This window comes from Cryptomeria japonica, chromosome 4, assembly GCF_030272615.1.
Source record: "Cryptomeria japonica chromosome 4, Sugi_1.0, whole genome shotgun sequence".
NCBI lineage: Eukaryota > Viridiplantae > Streptophyta > Pinopsida > Cupressales > Cupressaceae > Cryptomeria > Cryptomeria japonica.
Genome location: NC_081408.1, coordinates 123,448,301 through 123,469,922, shown reverse-complemented (window position 1 = coordinate 123,469,922; position 21,622 = coordinate 123,448,301).

Sequence of the window (21,622 nt, the reverse complement as noted above, 5' to 3'; positions counted from 1 at the left end):
GAAAAATAAAAAACAATAATCTTCGATCATGTAACCACTTCTAGAGTGATTATGTAATGCTAGATTCCTTTTAAATTACCAATAGAACTATGTAGATGTGAATGATATATATGTATTATTTGTTTGATTTCCATATCCTTAAATACAAGGATATAGCAACATATCACAAATTTTTTGTGTTTAGATGATTCTATATTTGAATTTGATTAATCATGGATCAAAATAGGTTAAGTATTTATATTGACCTGATAATATAGAATCAAAATTCTATGTTAACTCTATGCAAAAATTCTAAATGTCTAGAACCTATTCACAATAAAGAGTTATTCACATCTATCTTGTTCATCTCTACTCTTTATTTTACTTAAACATCTTAGAATACATCTTCAAATCTTTAATATAAAATGATTGATCAATATGGTGGTTCTCTAAAATAATTTAAAGGATTATCATTGAGTTACATAGAAATTTTACATAGATCAATCCATAAAATTTAAAATTATTAAAATCAATGATCTTTGTTTGTGCAAATACCTCTGAAATGATTAAATGGAGTTAAAAAATAACAACTATTTAAAAATTTATAACTATTATAGAGTTGAAGGATGAAGGACAAGGAATTGAGCATGAATTTTTAGAGAAAAATAATTAGAGATTGGCAACTTGAAGATCCTATTAGTATAATTAATCTAAATATAGATGTACGCATCATAATTAATATATAACACAATTTTTAAAGTAGTAAAATGTGGAAAATTTTCACAACATATTTTTTGGTATCATAGCCAATGTTTTTAGAATTGAAAAATGTTCAAATTTAAAATTTAAAAATTTAAAAATTTAAGGATCAATTCCACATTCATATATCTAACTCAAGTGTTAGTCTCATGATGTGATAATGACCTAAGCATAAAGAATGGATGGAATAAAAAACCATGGCAATGAGAGAGATAGAGAGAGATGAATTGCAAAGAGAAAGGAAACAACAATGCCATATTCAACAATTAAAATGAATACTATAAATGATCTGAAAAGAACCTACTATTGGCAAAAAATAAATCTCAATATTCACGGGATGTTCTGCTATTCTAAGTCTCAGCACTACATGTGATATTACATGTTTGTTTGTTTGTACCGACCGAAAGCAAGACAAAATGAAAGTTACGCGTGTGGACTGGGTATGAGTGATAGAAAATTTGTATTGTACTAACTTTTTTTTCACCACCGACCATTGAAAATATTCCCAATTTTATGTGGTGTTCGTGGCTCAGTAATTCTCTATCACATAAATGTCAAAGATGATAACAAATCACATATAACATGTTGCGATAATACTTGAACACATTATACGTGGATTATAAAGAGGAAAAGTAAGTTAAAAAGTTTTTGCACCATATTCCAATGATATGCGGGCCTCCCATTCACGAGATGTTATGAGTGACATGAAAAAGAAAGATACATTATTCAATAAGCATTATTAATTTAGGCTAATTATGTATTGAGTTCGAGTTAATTTGAATGTTAAGTTTGATAATTAAAATGTTGGAGAATTGCAATACGGAATTAAGTATATTTAGTTTTCTTAATGGATAGATTGGTGAAAATTTAGATTAAGCTTTGAGGTTAGGAGTAGTGAAGGGGATCTAGTGCTATTTAATTATATCTTAAGAGATTCATATTGATTAATGATATCAGATTTCCACAATCCATGTCAATAATTAGTAATATGTTTCTGAATTTAATTGTGTCAAAGATTTTTTGCATCAACGTTTTGAATCACACTCTGTGAGAGAGCAAAAGGAGAAAACGATGGATCATGGAGTGTGATCTGAAACGTTGATGCAAAAAATCTTTGACACAATCAAATCCAGAAACATATTACTAATTAAAAATTGATATTGAGTTAAAAAAATATTTTATTTCAATTATTTTGTAAAATTAAAAATAAAATAAAAAACAATAATCTTCAATCATATAACCACTTCTAGAATGATCATGTAATGCTAGATCCCTTTTAAAGCACCAATTGAACTATGGAGATGTGAATGATATATGTGTACTATTCGCTTGATTTCTATATCCTTAAATACAAGGACATAGTTGCGATAATACTTGAACACATTATACGTGGAGAAAAAAGAGGAAAATAAAGTTAAAATGTTTTGCACCATATTCCAACGTTAGTCGGGCCTCCCATTCACGTGATGTTCTGCTATTCTAAGCCTAAGCAACACAAAATGAAAGCAAAGTTTGTGGAGTGAGTGTGAGAAAATTTCTTCCACCTTATCCAGTAGAAAATGTCTTTGTAGGTTCTAATCATATGTGTCGCTTAAATTTTTTAATTATGTGAACTTTTATCTTCTTTATCAACTCTATATATTAAAACCCATTTATTCGTGTATTAAAAATGGTATAAACAATGTTCTAAGTTGCGATTTATAGATCATCTTAAAAATTCAAGTTATAAAGATTTATTTCCTTATGAATTAAAATAATTAATTAAGTTTGTGTGATGATAGTTAAAGATTTAATTATTGTAGCGTCATAAAATTGCGACCTTGCAATTTTCAATCACATTTGGGTCTTCACATTTGCGAAATGAATCCCCAAGCTTGATTGGAGACCCAAGACATGCTCACATTGTCCGAAGCTTGCAACTCCTTGCATCCTGCACTCTCCTTTGTTTTTTCCTATTATGAATTAGGGAAGGACAGGGGCATGGCGCCCCTGTCTTTGCCCTATTTTGGGCCCCTTCTACATTTATCTTTCATTGGGCTTTACATTTTGGAAGCAGGAAAAGTTTCCCTATGTCGGCCTATGATGAAAAATAAGTCCAATAACCCTAATGAACAAATATATAAGATGCTTTTACCCTCTCATTTTCATAAGTGATAATTCAATTGATCAAGCATCCAAGCATTCAAGCATTCAAGCGTTCAAGCATTCGTTTCAAGCATTGAGCATCTCAAGTCTCCTTTCAAGGCTAGGTGTTGCATTCAAGACAAGGATTCAATCATTGAAGAGGAGATCTCTTTCATCATTCAATTCCACACAAGAAATTCTATCTAAATTTCAATTACATCCTCCCTTGAGGTGAATTCTATTTCACTCTTTCATTTACATTTACTTGCAAGTACTATTTTTCATCATTTGGTTAATTCCAAAACTGGGGTTTGACCTGAAGGCAAATCCCCAATCTCAACCCATTTTTCTATCTTTTCTATGTGTAGGTTGTAGATGCGCAACTATATTTGTAGATTTGGACTTCATTTTCAGAGCCAAAAAAACTCTTTTCGTTGAGCAGATTTTTCAGAGGACTATGTGCACTTTTAACATGGTCTCGACAACTTTTGCTCAAATTTGCAGGGGAGCTTCGTCTCGACGTTTTACTACAAATTCCAAGTGCACAACTTCATCCTACATTTCTATCTCAAATTACAACCATTTCTTTGTCATATTTACATTGGTCTTAAATCACAATATTCAACCTATTACATTCTAAAAGAGGGGTTACTTTCACTTTCCAAATTCATTATCAATTCACTTAGTATTCAATCTCTTCCCATTGAGATTGGATCTAGTGAATTCTCCCCCCTCTTTTAAATGTAATGTGCTTGAAAAGGTTAAGGAGAATCTTTTGTGAAACTTTCATTCCTTCTCTTGAGGAGAGAAAAGCTTTCCTCTTGATTTCTCCATCCCCCCTTTTTACAAAATTAAGTGGTTAGTTGTCAAAACCCTAATTTTAAAAAATTAACTTGAACTTGTGCAAAAATTGAATTCACATTTAATTTTCATATTTAGGACTATTTTCAGATTTGTCTTCTTGTTTAAAATTCAAATTTTCAATTTCCCTCCTTTTTCCAAAATTCAAAATTTTAAAATTCAGTGGTTAGGTCCTAAAACCCTATTTTTCAAAATTAATTGGATTTTTTGAAAATTGAAATCAATTTCAATATGTATACACCCAAAAATGGTCTGAAGATATTTAATTAAATACACAGTTATTTGATTAATTCCCCTTCCCAATTAATTGAATTCACAAGAAATTTAATTAATTTTCTCTATTCATCTACTAGTAAATAAATCTAATTGATTTATTTATATAGTTCATCTCATATCCCCCTTGGATTAATTAATTCTAAATTAATTAATGTCTCCCCATATTAATCAATTCCTCTAATCCCTAATTAAGATTAACAAACTCAAGTTTGTTGAGATTAATTACCATTTTTCAATTATTTGAATTTCAAAATTCAAATGAGCACATGACTCCTAACTTTTAACCACCTGACCTAACCATCCCCTAACCTAACCCATTCCACCTAATCCTGGGTCTAACTAACCCTATCCTATCTTGCACATCCTAACCTCCTATGGTGTGGATATTCTCCCCTTGAGACACATGGCACTTTTGCCACATGTCTCCTCCCTTGGACACTTGCCCTTTCATGAGCAAGGCTCTTTGACACTTGTCACTACAGAAATGACAAGTGTCCCTCCCTCCAACCTCTTCTCCAACTTCCTCAATCTTAACCCTTGATATCTTCAGATCAAATATGGATTGTTGATTCCTGCCACCTCAGCTTTGGCCTTGGAATTCCTATAAATATCCCCCATTTTGGAGCAATAAGGATCCCATCTCATATCAATTTAGGCATCATTACTATAGGCGATTTGCATTTCAATTATCTAGTAATTAGATTTTGGATTAATCATAGCATGTTAATCTAGTTTCTTGCATCATACATTTCATATCATCTCGATAGTCAATCATGATCAAATAGCTACTCAACTCTTGAGTTGCCACTTTGGAGGTCATTGCTCCGCTGAGAGCCCATCAATCCAACACCTTCAAGGTCCTCAAGAATAGAGGAAAATGGGATATTTCAAGGAAGGCTTATGGTTTGCATTTCTGATTTAGTTTTCAATTAATCTTTTCAATTACATTTTATTGTCTCATTATATTTGTATGCCTTCTATATACCACATTTTTAGCATCACATTAATTGGTGCCCATCGTGGGGCCTAGCCCCTTTGATCTTTAACAAGTTTGCTTGCAGGAAATTTCATTGACAGGTTGATTAGCTCTTCCAGAGTGCATATTAGCTCTCTTGGGTTCCTGAATAGCGTTCTTGATCTCTATTGTGGCGTTCCGACACCTCAAATGGTGTCTATGGGAGATTCCTTAACTCTATTTTTATATTTTTCTGTACTTTAGCATTTTTAGTCTGTACCTTAGCATTTTTGGTATGTATTGTTGCGTTTTTGGTACATTTATCAGCGTTTTTAGTCTGTTTGACAACATTTTTGGTGTGCATAACAACATTTCTGGTGTGCAAAACAACGTTTCTAGTGTGTAGAGCAACGTTCTTGGCACATATGATGGCGTTTTTGGTCCATTTGATGGCGTTTTCAGTTTGTAGCATCCTAAAATTGCAACACTTGCAATTTCGACTGCATTTGGGTCTTCACGATGGCGACGCAACACTGAACCTGAATGGAGACCCCAAAACTTGTTCACGACATCAAAAACTGCATTTTTCCAGCACCCTACCTAATCCCTCCTTGCACCCTGCTGTCCCGGGAGGTGGGACCAGGGCGCCCAGCGCCCTGGTCCCTGGCCCTATTTTGGGTCTGGTCTCCTATGGGACTTCGGGTCTTTTTTGTTTGCAAATTGGAAAATAACATTTCTTTGTCGGCCCAAGGTCGGAAAAATCAGTCTATTAACCCTAATTGGCAATTATATAAACTACTTTTTCTCTCCCATTTTGGTAGATGAAAAGAGGAAGGACATATGTGGAAAAGGCGTGGAAACGATATTCAAGCATTCAAGCATTCCTTCAAGCAATTGATCATTCTAAGTCTCCATTCAAGGCTAAGTGTTGCATTCAAGACAAGGATTCAACCATTGAAGAGGAGATCACATACAACATACAACATACAACATACAACATACAACATACAACATACAACATACAACATCTACACCTTCGCATGTAAGAATACAAACATTCTTACAACAAGGTACTAGTACTTGTTTTACATTACAATCATTTACATTTACAGCATTTCTCATTTCTTGGTTAATTCCAAAATTGGGGTTTGACCTAAGGGCAAACCCCTAATCCCTAACCCCCCAATCGTCTTCGCTTTTTTGTGTGTAGGTTGCAGGTACGCGGCTGAAATTGAAGATCTGGAATCCTTGTGCAGAGACGAACCGATCCCCCTTCGTTTCGCGGATTTTTCGGAGGACCGTGTGCACGCCGGGCGCCATTGTCCCATCAACTTTTGCTCAAATTTGCAGGACAGCGCCATCTCGACATTTTACTGCTAATTCCAGGTCCACAGCTTCATCCTATATCCCTATCTCAGTTTATAAGCGAATCTTTCTCACTTTCTATGTATTCCTAGCTTAATCATTCTATCCACATTCTTTACAAAAGAGGGTAGCCTTGCTGTCTTAACCCTTGAAACTCATTTAGAATCCAATCTTGCATTGCGTGGGATTGGATCTTGTGGGTTTCAACCCCTCTTTTGAATGTAAAGCCTCCCCTAAGTGAAAACCGTCAACCCTAGTAACCTCCCTTCTCTCTCCTTGGAGTTGGAAGAGGGGAGAGCAACTAGGGTTCGATTTTTTTCCGCTTTACATAGTTTTTTGTTGATTTTTGCAAATATTGTATGTTGCATTCCTCATTTATGCTTCTGGACTGTCATTTTCCCAAACCTAATTTGCAGATTGTTGGTTTTGCAGGTACTTATTTTGCCGTGAAAGACCGAAGTTATAAACTATTTTGTCATCAAAGAATACAATATAAACTAGTAACTTTGTTTGCAACCACGGGATTTTGTACTTATATTTGTTAAATTAGGCACATAGACTAATTACAATGGAAATGAACAAACATGTCTTATGTGTTTTGATGATAGGCGAGTATGCTCTCACCTTTCTTAGGTTATCAGAAAGCCAGACTCATCATTTGCTTTCATTAGTGCATTTATTTAGTAGGCCTACCCTCCCGAGGAGCTTAAAAACTCTTAAAGCCATTATGACTGTAAAATAAACGTGATTTGATGAAAATCAAGTCAATGGCAGTGCTCGGGAATAGCTCTCCTCCATACCTTCGGATATATCAAACCTTGGTTTTCAAGACTGGGAGACCTCTTAATTGAGTTTATAGCTTGACGCGCCGAACGGATCCCTTAGTAGTTCCAAGTAAATTAGAAGCTACCCAGTTTAGCTCTGAACATTATTAAATTCTTAGTGCATGGAGGGGGAAGAATCTCTCCTTAAGATACTCACCATATGTCCCTCTTGAGCATATGTGCGAACTCCCCTTTTGAGACCTTATTGCTAGGCTCATAACGAGACTCCACTAGCTCTCGCAAAGGCAAAAACACGGGCGCCCTTTAGGGGGTGACAAGGCTGTGTGAGCTGACAGGGTACCAAGTTGTGGGCTAAGAACTAATAATGAAGCCAATCTCCTTAGGATAGACTAATTGATGTGTTTTCAATTATTCAAAACTCATGAAAACTTGGGCTTTCTTTAAAGCTTCTTGAACATACACTTTATGTGTCTTTTGGGACAAAATTACAATCTGATTTCTGTGTTTATAAGTCAAGTCAAGATCTCATCCATTGAAATACAACAAACATTGAAAACTCAAACTTCAAACTATCAAATTCACAAATTTCATAGCAGATTAGCTCTTTCAGTCAAAACAGTCGCATCTACAGTCCAAACAGTCGCACCTACGGTCCAAACAGTCGCATTCACAATCCAAACACTAGCACTTTTGGTCCAAACATTAGCTCTATCAGTCCAAACAATCGCATTCATAGTCCAAACATTAGCTCTTTTGGTCCAAACATTAGCTCTTTCAGTCGAAACACTCACATCTATAGTTCAAACAGTCGCACCTATGGTCCAAACAGTCACATTTCCAGTCCAAGCGTCAGCTCTCTTGGTGTGAATGTCAAATTTCTCATATTTCAATATTGAGCACATTAGAGTTTCTGGTCTAAATAGCAGAGTTTCTGGTATAAATAGCAGAGTTTCTGGTATAAATAGAAGAGTTCCTAGTCTAAACAGTAGCCCTCTTGGTCTAAAGTTCAGCTCCCTTGGTATAATCAACAACTCTTGTGAGTTGCATGTCAAATTGCTCATGTTGCAGCATCAGATCTCCTAGTTTGTACTTGCTAGGTCTACATATCCGTTTTCTGAGTCTGAAAATCACAAAGTTGGGTCAAAATTGAAATCTCCTAAGTTCAAACACTTAAGTTGCTAAGTCTACACATCATTATTTGAACTTTAGAGTCACCATATTGCATAGAAGCATTTTTAGTCAGTTCAGCAGTGTTTCTGGTAAGTTTGCCAGTGTTTCTGGTCTATCTCATAGCGTTTCTGGTCTGTTTGTCAGCATTTTTGGTCTGTTTCTCAGCATTTCTGGTTAGTTTAGCAGTGTTTCTGGTTAGTTTAGCAGCGTTTCTTATAAATTTGTCAACGTTTCTGGTCAGTATAGTAGAGTTCCTGGTCATTTTATCAGCATTTCTAGTAAAATATATCAAAATCAGAAAACAAAAGCAACCCATTTCTCAAACAGTCAAACATAGTGAGTAGGTCATCTTCTGGGGTCATTCAATTAGGTTATCTTCTGTTAAAACAGATTCAAAAGCTAGACATGCTAAAGGTCTCAAGTATTCACCTCAAACAAGTTTTAAGATCTAACACCTTAAAGTGCAACATCACATTTTCATTGATAAACTGATCATTCAAACATAGTTTCTCATTAGGATCTATCATCCTTTAATCATGAAACTACAATGCTTGATCAAAATAACCTCATTCTCTATCATAGGATATATCGTTCCTATTGAACTTGGTCATATCAAAAATCACAAAATCTGAACTCCAAAACTAAGATAAAAAACTTGTAAACAAGAAAATACTTGAAAAGATCATTTCATGTCTATCCATCCACAAATTTTACCTCAACAATTGATCACTTTTTGCGACACATTAAACAAGATTTAAACCTCGAAAAACATTCAAAACACGTGAATGCACATTCTAACCTGGGCTCAAAGATGAAAGATTGCAAAAACAAAAATAGAAACGTTTGAAATAACTAAAGACTATTGAAACATGGAACACGAAGATGAAATACAAGTTGAAGGAGAAATAACAGAACAAAACATCAGAGACATCAAAAAGGATCCTCAATTCGATAAATTTATGTGGAGATTGTTAGAGGAAGAAAAAGAAAAATATTTCCTAATGTTAGCCAAATCTGGTGCTACACTCCCCCAAGATTTTGATGTAAACAAATTGACACAAAAGAAAAGTGATCTTCCTCCTAATAACAAATAATATGAGAACATCTTTGGTCTCAAAATGAATAACACGTCAATTCCTAATAACACCAGAACCAACGAAGAGACTTACATTCCCAAAAGAGATGAAGTAGAAATTCTGAATAACATTTAATCTAATGAGGATACAAGAAGGACTAGGGATGAACCAAGAAGAGATCAAGATCCTCCTAGAATGCAAAATCAGGGTTATGCTAGAACAAATCATGTTGATAATCCTATCATGACTCTCACACAACAACTACAAATAATGCAAACACAAATTCAAGATATGTAAAGAGGAAATGTTAGACGATACTCGCAGCTTCAAGAAATTTGTCCTTATCCATTCGACAGAAACCTAAACATGATACCATTTCCTATAGGTTTTGAAACTCCTAGGTACAAAAAAAATGATGGAAGCATTGACCCTCAAGATCATATAAGAGAATTTTGCACAATGAGTATGGAGTTTGCACATGAGGATGCATACTTAATGAGACTATTTCCGAACAGCTTAACTGGACTAGCTATGGAATGGTTCTCCAAACTTCCACCTAGAATCAGATCATTTTTAGAGTTGGTGGATAAGTTTGTTTCACAATACTCTTACAACATACAACATGAAGTAACCATGCTAGACCTGTGTAACGCAAAACAAAAGAGTGGAGAACCCTTCATGACATTCTTACAATGATGGAGGCGGTTAGCTTCGAGGTATCCTCGTACAGTGTCAGAATACAAAAAAATGGATATATTCATCGACAACTTAAATGATCAAATGAGCTATTACTTAAAAATGCAAGGAAATCAAAGCTTTGCAAAAATGATTGATAATGGGATCAGAATAGAAGAAGCCATGATAAAGAAGGGTGAATTGAAAATATTCAAAGAAGGAGTTAACCCTCCTAACAACACTAACAACAACAATCACAATGATAAGCCAAAGTTTTGGAATAGAAATCGTAATATCATCAATGATGGGATAATGGATAAAAACAATGTGAAACCAAAACAACTGGTTTTTAATTTATCCACCCATTCAGTAGCATCTCAACAAAACAAAAATCACCAAAAAGCAACTATCAAAAATTTCTTTCGAAGACAATTTACAAACATTGGTGAACCTCTTGGATCCACATTAAAAACACTTATCGCAAACAAATTGATTACTTTACTAGAAGAAAGAAACTTTGAACCCAAGGTAAAACCTGCTTGGTGGAATGACAACCATTATTGTGATTTCCATCGAATCAAAGGATGCCAAACAGATGCTTTTCAATGATTAAAACATGTCATCCAAGATTTGATCGATAATGGAATAATAACTGTAGATGGACATACAACAAACGAATCTCACACAGCTTCCAAAACTTTGCTTCCTAACTATGAGAAGGGTGAATCATCAACAAACAATGGTAAGGGTAAAGCAAAGGTAAACTATGCTCATACATATGACAATGTGGTAAATGTGATCGTGGTTAAAGAGAAACAACCTCAAGAACCCGTACATGTCATCACATGAAGCAAAGCTAAAGTGGTTTTGCTAGGTCCTACAATAAACACAACATCCACTATAGCAAAACCATACAATCTAGTGGAGCAACTACAAAAAACACCTGCACAAATCTCTATCTTGGAACTCTTAAAACTTTCACCGGCACATAAGGAAATTCTTGAATGAGCATTAGTAGATACAACCGTACCCAAGGACCTTGATATCGACCAATTCCAGGCCATGGTGGGACACCTCACAACCCCGCATTGCTTGTCATTCACTGAAAAAGATGACATGTCCTTACAACATCCCCACAACACTCCCTTGAACATCAAAGTCCTCATCCACAAAATGTGAGTCAAGCGTGTTCTAATAGATGGGGCAGCTGGTCTAAATATTTGTTCATTGAGTCTTGTTCATGCCTTAGGATATTCAGAAGATCCAGTTGATGTCCGGAAAAGAGTCACTATAAAAGCCTATGATGAAGTAGACCGTTCCCCCAAGGGAATTGTGATACTACCCATCAGAGTGGGACCTCTACAGAAAAACACAACATGCCAAGTTCTAGACTTGGACTTATCATATAATGTACTCTTGGGCAGACCATGGATACATGACCTGCAAGCTGTACCATCAACATATCATCAATGTGTCAAATTTTCATATGAGGGACAAGAAATAACAATCTTCGCAGATTCGAATCCTTTTCAATACTGCAGCAATCTAAAAATGGCTCAAGAAGTCATTGTTCCTCATAACAGGGAGGCATCATCTTCAAACGCACAATCCAAAGAATAATCATTTTCCTCTATTTTATCAATATCACAATTACCACTCTCTCCTAAATCCTTTGGAAAACCATCAAATTATAAACAATAACCAATGGTGAAACATCTTCCGATATTTGATGGAGCATTCATTAGTGCTAGAACCTTATCAGAGGAGACAGAAGACAAAGATGTGCTACAATGGCTATACAAAGATGAAGAAGTTCAACAAAAGGTCAACAATGTCAGAATACCTACAGAAAAATATAGAAAAGGATTCAACATTCTTCAAAAGATGGGATACACTGGAATAGGTCCTATAGGAAAAAGAAAAGAAGGTATCTCAGAACCTATCCAACCTCATACTCAGCAAGCTACAGACAAAGCAGGCATAGGTTATGGACAAGTTAGTCTACCAGAAGACACATTTTCTAACCAACAAAAAGAAGAATATGAAAATAGACAAGAACAACTTGCAATTGAAAGGGAAGAAGCATCTGCTAAGCAACAAGCACAAACAAACATGAAATGGCAAAAGAAACAATCCTCAAATCAACAAGAGAAACAAACTAATAACACCTCCCAAGCAGCATTAACTCTCAATCAAAACAAGCGTGAACCTAATACTAATCAAGGAGAGCTAACAGTAAAGTTGACATAACTCAATCTTAGTCCAGAAGAAGTTGAATATGAAAGAAGAAAAGATATAGCCAAAAAAGCAAAAGAAATGCTATATGAACAAATCTATAGATTACAGGCTACAAGTGATACAAATTCTAATGAATGGGAATGGGATTCCTATCACTCTGAAGAATCAGCTGAAGAAAATTGCTTTGAAGAAGATGTAGGAGTCGATGTAGTTCACATGTATGCAGGGAAAATGTTAGGGACTAGTTCATTTGAATTAAAATCACATTTGGATGACTTGAACTTAATTGAGGACGATCAAGAACTTCTTGTACAAGGTCATTCTGATGAGGGTACCGTTCTAAACATTGACATACATATCAAAAACTTTGATACATCAATCATGACCCTAAATACTCTCAAAACAACTCAACCTAATGACCCCCTATCTCTAATCCACCCCAAACTTATTGATTAGGAAAATGAAGGACATACTGCCATTGATACCTTTCCGAATGACCATGTCATATCCATATATCTTAATGCAATCGAACCTCACAACAACTTTCACCATGAATTTCAGCAATGCATCTTCCAGTCAAGTGGGTGCCAAATCTCCTAGTCGCAAAAAGGAAAATAAAGAAAACAATATCAGGTCTAATAAAGAAAACCATTTCTTGCCAACATTAGATCAAGAAAAAGTAAAAAGAAAGGATGCATCTAACGGTGAAAACCTCCTCGAGGCGCCGGAAGATGGGAGATTTGACACTTTACCTAAGTACTATCAAGAAAGGTCATCAATTTTGATTGAACCAATAGAGGCAATTAACATTGGGACAACAGAACAACCAAAGATCCTACATCCAACGACTTCTCTGTTAGAAGAAGAAAAGAAACAATATATGGAATTCTTCAAATGAGAACAAATCAATTTTTCCTGGTCATATGCAGACATGCCAAGTTTGGATCCAGAGCTTATTATGCATCACTCAAATGTCAATCTAGGAGCCAAACCAGTCAAACAAAAATTAAGAAAGATGCATCCACATATCGCTCTCTTGGTCAAAGCAGAACTAAAGAAATTACTGGATGTAGGATTCATCAGACCTATAGCATATCCTTAATGGGTATCAAACATCGTTCCTGTTTCAAAACCAAACAAAAGTATCAAAGTATGCACAGATTTCAGAGGTCTTAATAATGCATGTCCAAAGGATGACTTTCCTTTGCCTAACATTGACATCATTGTAGATTTAACAGCTGGACACTCAATGTTTTCTCTAATGGATGGTTTTTCTAAATACAATCAGATTAAAATAGCACCTGAAGATCAGGAAAAGACAACTTTCACATGTCCGTGGGGTATTTTTTGCTGGAACGTCATGCCTTTTGGATTAAAGAACGCAGGTACCACATATCAGAGAGCTATGACAATGATATTCCATGACATGATGCACACATTCATGAAATACTATGCGGATGACATCTTGGCCAAATCATACAACAGAGAAGAACATATAGAGATACTGGAAAAGATCTTTGACCAGTTAGAACAATACAAGCTATGGCTAAATCCTAAGAAATGTGCCTTTGGTGTCACTTCAAGCAAGCTATTAGGATCCATTGTTTCAGCTAGAGGTATCGAAGTAGATCTAGCTAAGGTCAAAGCAATCATGGAAATGGCATCTCCCAAGAATATAAGTCAACTTAGATCACTCCAAGGAAGACTCCAGTCAATCAGAAGATTTGTGGCTCAACTAGCAGATAAATGTCAACCATTTACTCATCTATTGCATAAAAATGTTCATTTCAAATGGGACCATCAATGTGAGGACGCATTCAACAAGACAAGGCATATCTCATGCAACCACCCATTCTAATGTCACCAATTCCAGGAAAGTCATTATTACTCTATATATCGACCACTGAAGTATCATTAGGAGTTCTACTCGCACAATAGGATAATGAAGGAAAAGAGCGGGCCATCTACTACATCAACAGAACACTAGTGGGATACGAGCTCAACTATTGCCCAATAGAAAAAGCATGCTTGGTGGTAGTTTTTGCTTCTCAAATATTAAGACACTATCTACTATCTCACTCCATCAAGTTGATAGCTAAAATCGATCCATTGAAGTATTTGCTCAACAAAGCAACATTGACAAGATGACTAGAAAAATGGATTATGATTCTAAGTGAGTTTGATATTGAGTATGTAGACAGAAAAGCTATAAAGGGACAAGTCATTGCAGGCCAACTAGCTGAGGCACTGCTTCAAGATGATCGCCCTTTACAGATTGAGTTTCTCGATGCTGATATCCTACCAGTCACCACAAAAACATGGCAATTATACTTTGATGGTTCATATACACAGCACGGATCAGGAGTAGGTATTCTATTCATCACACCACAATTTCATACAATTCCAAAAGCATACAAATTAAGCTTTCCATGCACCAACAACATAGCATAATATGAAGCTTTGGTTACAGGTATCAAAATGCCTATAGAATGGAATATAACACAACTTCAAGTCTTTGGAGACTCTGAGCTCATCATCAACCAAATCAATGATGTCTATCAAACAAAAGATGACAAACTCATGCCTTACAAAAAGATGGTAGATGATTTCAAGAAGTATTTTGTTGAAATAACTTTTGAGCAAATTCCAAGGAATGACAACAAAGTAGCAGATGCCATTTCAACACTTGCTTCTCTACTTTAGACACAGGAAAATCAAGAGCATTATGAATTCTTGGTGGAAGAGTTGTTTTACCCCTCTCATAAGTGTCCTGATTCCCAAAGTATATGTAACCTTGTTGGGTATGATTCCTCCTGCTATGGCCAAACTTATACATACCTAAAAGATAACACCTTACCTCTTGATTTATCAAAGAACCAAAAGAGAAACTTTATTCGCCAATCCTCCCATTTTACTCTTGTCGCAAATACCCTATTTAAATGAGGTCTGGACGATACTCTCTTAAGATGTCTCAAACAAGAAGAATCTGAGAAGGCCTTAAATGAAGTACATAACAACATTTGTGGTGCTCATTCAAGTGGTCTTACCCTTTCGAAAAAACTCATACATTTGGGCTATTATTGGCCGACTATGGAAGAAGATTCTTTTCAAATAGCAAGAACATGCAAACAATGTCAAATCCATGGAAATTTGATTCATGCACCAGCACAAGAACTTCATGCTTTGGCAACATCTTGGCCTTTTTGTCAATGGGGTCTAGATCTAGTAGGAAAGATAAATCCTTCCTCATCTAATGGACACAAGTTCATCTTGGTAGCTACTTGTAAAAATGATGATACTTGTAAAGGTTGTGCTATGGGTAAAAATGTTAGAATTTCTTTTCATAGAAGTGAAAGTAGAGCTAAAGAAAAATTAGAACTTGTTCATTCTGATTTATGTGGACCTATGTCTATAGCTTCTCCTAGTGGATGTCTCTACTATGTAATCTTCATAGATGATTTCTCTAAGAAAACCTGGATTTATTTCTTAATGACTAAAGAATTTTATGAAGTCTTAAGTAGATCTAAAGAATTTAAGGTATTGGCTGAAAAATTTTCTGGTAAAAGAATTAAATGTTTAAGGTCTGACAATGGAGGTGAGTATACCTCTGGCAATTTTTATGACTTTTGTGTTGAGTCAGGAATTAAGAGGGAGTTTTGTGTTACCTACAATCCTCAGCAAAATGAAGTTGCTGAAAGAAAGAATAGGACTATTGTTGAGGTTGCAAAGGCTATGATCCATGATCAAGACTTGTAGACTTTTCTTTGGGCTGAGGCTTCTAGAACAATAGTATATATTCAGAATAGATGTCCCCATCGTGTTATAAAGAATATGACTCCTGAAGAAGCCTTCATAGAATCCAAACTTGACATCAGCCACTTGAGAATTTTTGGAAGTCCTATATATGTTCATGTGCCTAAAGAAAAGTGAACTAAGTTGGAGCCTTCTGGAAAGAAGGGGATGCTAGTTAGATACAGTGAATCCTACAAAGCCTTCAGGATCTACATTCTAGGTCAAAGGTATGTTGAGGTAAGTAGGGAATGTTTTTTATTATGGAAAATCAGGTTTTAAGGGACTCGAAACCTGCTTACAATACGAAAGATGAGCAAGAAAGAGACAAGAAAATAAGACCAAGACAAAACAGCTGCAAAAGACCAGCACAAAGACCAACAGCTAGGACAAAAGGACAACAGGGAGCCAACAGTAAATTGGCATCCAAAACACAACATTACATATCAAATGAAAACTTTTATAGACTCCTCAACATTCTGAACCAAAAGCATCATAGCCTTGGTAGCTTCTCTTAGATCATTGTTCTCCTGTTTCAGCTGGATGTCTTTCGTCTTGGTTTCCATCTCAGTGGTGGTCTGCCTGGTCCTTCACCTAGAGATTTGATGGGTGGAGCTGGAGGTTGGTTCATCTTCAATGATTACTAAGTTCTTATCCTGATTTTTCCTCTCTAAGTGATCCACCAAAGCATTCATATTATGTGACGAAACTCTTAAGATCTCAAAACTATGGTTGATGAAGCTTTTCAAAGCCTTCTCAGTTTGAGCCACCCGAGTGATGATGTTATCTTTATCCGCCTTAGCTTTTTCTTTTACAATTCTGATAACCTCCTCTAGATGATTTAAATCCCCTTTTATCAGGTCTTTTTCTAACTAGTCCTGCATCTTAATTTCCTCCTTAGCTTCACTAGTTTCCATCTCCTCACTCATTTTTCTGGAATTTGTTTCCTTAATCAAATTGTGTACCTTATTTTCCAGGTCCCTCTATTTTCTCTGAATGCTAGTTATGTTGTCAATAACCCACTTCTAGAAGTTGAAGGATTCCAGAGTGCAATTTCGAGCAGTATTCTAAATAGTATTCATCGAATACCTACCCTGCTCAGTGCCCATAGAATTAGGGTTGTCTTCCTCCATAGAGTTTGGGGCGACATTCCTTCTATCCGAGCCCATAGGGTTAGAATAAGGGTTTTCAGAATTAACATCTTTTTTCCCTTCTTCCTCTTCTCCAATTTTCTCTTCCTTCTCACTCTCCATTTTTGTCTCAATATCCTTCCCCTTTTCCTCCTCCAATTCACAATGCACCTCTGTTTCCACATTATCTATATCAGCTCTCCATTTTTTATGGGTAGGGGCGTCAGACTGGTCATCATCCGACTCAGAATCTTTACAACTCTCAAAGACATGTTCATTAGTTACCAGGTAATCATCCTTGATGGCCCTAGCTTTTTCCTTCAGGTATTCATAAACGAGCAAAATAAGCCCCTGATGAGCTATGGGGTAAGAATTAGGCTTTTTGGCGTGATCAGCCAAACTCTCATTCAGAGAAGAAGCTAAGTAAAAGGGTAGGGAGATCTTAAGCCCATGGCAGAAATGATTAAGAATTGCAAAATGATAGTTATAGATTTTAGTAAATCTACCATCAACAGTAAGAAACTCCATCAAAACCGTTAAAACTTTCTGCCAAAAAGACTTTACCTACTGGGGTAGGTAGTAGGAGATGTTGTCTTTCTTGGCAAGCCTAGCCTTCTCATCCTTTGATTTTAGGAAGTTTTTAAACGCTTCAGTAGCATACTTCTGGTCTCTATAGAATTTAGTGCCCTCCTTCTAAAGACCCATGACCTCCACAACTAGATCCTCATCAATTTTCCATGTCTCCCAAAACAAGGTGACTCTGTTGCTATTCCAACCCCTCGCAAAGCCATGTGACACCGAATTTCTGCTTCTATGCAGCTTTTCCATATAGTCGGTGAAACCATATCTATGAAGCCTCCTCCATACTTTGCGTTCACTCTTCTAGTTTTCACAGCCAGAGGGCTCATTCCTATTTAAGTTACCTCCCATTTTGAACAGCAAGTAGAAGTACCCAAAGGTGTATCTCACAGTCTGCAGGTTTAACCACAAGTTCTTGTGCAAAATTCTAGAATAACAGAACAGAATCCCTTCCATGGTTTTAAAGATAATGTTAATGGCCACACAAAATTGCCACTTATTATTAACTGATCATAGAACCAATGCCTAAAAGAAATCATTAACTGACAGTTCCTCTACCCCCAAACTCTGTCTTTGATTTCCGGATCCCAAAAGATAATCATGATTTTAACTTGACCCATTGATGCGATTAGATAATAATTGCTCTCTAACATCCCTTTTACAATGGGTCTCTCTGATATATTTAACCTCCACCTCTAAATTGACCCCTTCATTAGCTAAAAGGTCTGCAACCTTATTGCCTTCCCTTAGAGTGTGAGTTATGAGAATACTAACATAGTCATTTAATAACTTTTTAGCACTTTCAACTAAATTAGTAATATTCCAAGAAACAGAACTAGTACCTTTAAGGGCCTGGATGATATTGAGGGAGTCCCCTTCCAACCAATTTTTTTAATTGAGGTAAGTAGGGAATGTTACGTTTGAAGAAGATATTGCTTTTAAGAAATCAAAAGGTTCACTTGTTGTTGATGAGGTTAATAATAATCAAGATATGAATATTATTACTAACCTTGAGATTCAGAGGGAGTCTGTTGAGCCTCCACCTCAAGAAGAGCATAATGATTCACCTGAGCCTATGGATCCTACGAATGTACCTGGTGACATTGTTGTTAGAAAAAAGAGGCCACTTTGGGTGAGAAACACCATTCAAGAAGCTGACAGATTTGCAGCTCCTAGTGGTGCCTTCAAAGAAAACAAGAGACCCCAAGTATTCTCCAACTACATTGCATTAATGAGCAATCTCATTGAGTCGGATCCATGCAATGTTGAAGAAGCTCTGAATTAGCATGCCTAGAAGTTAGCCATGGATGAAGAATATGAGTCAATCATCAAGAATGATGTTTGGGACATTGTGGCTAGACCTAAAGGTAAGTCTATTGTTTCTTCAAAATGGTTATTCAAAATTAAACATAATGCTGATGGTAGTATTAAGAATCATAAAGCTAGATTTGTAGATCGTAGTTTTTCCCAAAAGGAAGGTATAGATTATGAAGAAACATCTACTCCTGTTGCTAGATATACCTCTCTTAGAACTATAATAGCTATTGTTGTAGCTAGAGGTTGGAAGCTACATCAAATGGATGTTAAGATTGCTTTCCTTAATGGTGTCATTGAGGAAGAAGTTTATATTGAACAACCTGAGGGTTATGAGATTCATGAAAGAGATACTCATGTGTGCAAATTGAAGAAAGCTCTATATGGCCTCAAACAGGCCCCTCATGCTTGGTATGAAAGAATTGATAAATACTTGTTAAGTTTAGGATTTTGTAAGAATGATGCTCATTCTAACATTTTCTTTAAAGTATCCAATGATGAAATGCTAATTCGGGTTTTATATGTGGATGACTTATTTCTTACTGGTAAAGATGAGCTTATCATTAGATGTAAGAAAGAATTAGCTTCAGAATTTGAAATAAAAGATTTAGGTCTAATGCATTATTTTCTGGGACTAGAAGTATGGCAAAGATCTAACGAAATTTTCTTAAGTCAAGGAAAGTATTCTATTGATATTTTGACAAGATTTAGAATGATGGATTGTAAACCCATGTCTACTCCTATGGAATCTAACTTAAAGAAATTGAGTGTTTCTACAACTAACTCCGATTTCGCATATCCATCTTAGTACAGACAATTGATTGGATCCCTGATGTATCTAGTTAACACTAGACTAGATATATGCTATGCAATGAATGCTCTCATCTAGTTCATGAGCATGCCTAAACATGTTCATCTTGTTGTAGCTAAGCACATCCTAAGATACTTGCGAGGCACAATTGGTTATGGGCTGGAGTATCCACTTAACACTCCAATAACCTTGGAAGGTTACTCAGATGCAAATTGGGAAGGAAGTGTCAAAGATAAGAAAAGCACTTCTGGCATTTGTTTCAGCTTAGGATCCGCAGTAATCTCTTGGGCTTGCTAAAAATAGTCATCAGTAGCACTAAGTATAGTTGAAGCTGAGTACATTGCAGCAAGTGTTGCTTCTAAAGAAGCGGTGTGGCTTCGTAAGCTTCTTGCTGGGTTGTTTGGACAACCTTGAGAGCCTATAGTTATTCATTGTGATAATTAGAGTTGTATAAAGATGTTTGTCAATCTGGTGTTTCATGACAAGTCAAAACATGTGGAGACTCAATATCGATTCATTCGAGATATGGTGCAAAGAGGTGCCATTCAATTGAAGTATGTCAGTATTGATGATCTGATTGCAGATAATCTTACCAAACACCTATTGAGAGTGAAGTTTGTGTACTTCAGAGACAAACTTGGTGTTGTGGAAAATGAAACATTGCTTGAGAAGGAGTCTCAACCTCAATGATACATTGTGTTGTATCAACCACCCTCAACGAACAATGCAAGGTGGTATTGTATTCTTCTTAGGGAGAAGAGAAAATGTAACCATCCTCTGTGGGCAATGTAAGATGGTAGAAAAGATCCTCTCCACACTCTGTGGGCAATGTAAGGTGTATCCATTCTATTCTTGTGTGCAAGATGGAAGATTATGTTATGTAATTCCAATCTATGCTTGTGTGCAAGATGGAAGACTACAACATTCTGATTATGTAATCCATTCTTTGCTTGTGTCCAAGATGGAAGATTATGATATTCTGATTATGTAATTATTTCCTCCTTAGTTAAGAGGGAGTGTTGATTGTAACTAGGTAGGATGTGGATTCCAATTGCCTTAAGGCAACATTGGAATCCGCCAAGGGCTGGGCCCTTCTCTCCCCTCTCAAATGCTACTCTAAGGGAAATGTGTTCCCTCTAATAGGGCCGACCATATAACCCAAAGGATATATCTCACAAAAGGGATAAAAATAAATAAAAGGAATTGGCACCAATTTAGTCCAAGCTGACCTCAAATAGGTCCCCTGCACCACATACAAATAAAGAACAACTTGACCTCATTAATCATCTCACATCTTCCTTCACAAATGTGAATTAGCTCTGAAGTTGAGTGCAAATATCCATTAAAATAAAAAGAGAGAATTTAGTCAGTTATCTGTTGTGCATGAATGCAAACCACATCTCTTACCAAGGTGTAAACATTAGGTGTGGATATCTCCATTGAAAAGTGCGAATTGTTGTCAAGAATAAGGTGTCAAAAGTGCAGACCGGGTTGTTGTTTGATGAAAACAAAAGTGCAGATCTGAGGTGTATACCTGATACTGACTAGGCATCTACATCAGCCCTAAGTGTGGTCATATCAGACCTCTTAAAGAGATAAGTGTTGTAATCAGAATATTGTGTATAATTCATAATCAGATCTGAGGATCTTTTCTTGTTGGGTTTTTCCTCCTAGGAGGTTTTCCCGGGGTAATGTTGTCTTGTCTCATTTTTATCTATTTTGTTTGCTTTCTATCA